Genomic DNA, 831 nt, shown 5'->3' with positions numbered 1-831 from the left:
TACCCTCTCTTGAGGAAGACGTTGTTTTGAGAGTGTTGAAAGAAGACAGTGCAATAGAATACTCAATCATATCTGTTACTGTAGTTGTTATAATGGTTATCTGATCCTGCCACTTACAGAAATCAGTAAAATACATCAAAAGTTGTAATATTGCACATTACTGTTAGTGAAGTATCTGTTGCACTTCGCTAAGAATCGGATGTAGCAATGGTTCCGTGTTTTATGTCTTCTTTGGAGAAACAAAAATAAGAGCGTCTTGAATTTCTTGAAGACTACCATCGTCCCTTCGTTGTTGGACGAACACTGACAGAATTGTATTTTTGCGACGACTTTTGTGTCTGGCGTTTTTATGTCGTATTCTGTCGTCGTATCATAGTCCGTCTCCATTTTGAACCAGATTCTGTCCAGGTATAACTCTTTTTCGATATTGTTTCATCTCGAGAAGAATCTATTTTCAATCAGAAATAGATTTCTGTAACTTAGATTGAAACTAGTTAAATGACAACTTGATGGAAATAAACAGGAAAATATGTTTGATTATAATGAGTGATAACAGTAATGATTGCAATGATGCAAAATAGTTATTAGTAGTGTTTATAAATAAGATTCTACATATTTATAAGTAAGAGCACCGATAATGGACAGTTATCTTTTATGACTCAAGTCTTTCTTTTATTAACCATATTCAAATCCATTGTATGGCTTTGTAACAGCAGACTGAATTTGCTTGTCAGATATGTATTGATATATACATGCATACATATATTATTCCTATAAGGATACAGATACTTGAATATAATCTTACGTATTGATGGATGGGTAAAGAACGGG

This window comes from Penaeus monodon, chromosome 23, assembly GCF_015228065.2.
Source record: "Penaeus monodon isolate SGIC_2016 chromosome 23, NSTDA_Pmon_1, whole genome shotgun sequence".
Lineage (NCBI taxonomy): Eukaryota > Metazoa > Arthropoda > Malacostraca > Decapoda > Penaeidae > Penaeus > Penaeus monodon.
The sequence above is the reverse complement of the archived record's forward strand: the minus strand, read 5'-3'. Positions refer to the sequence as shown.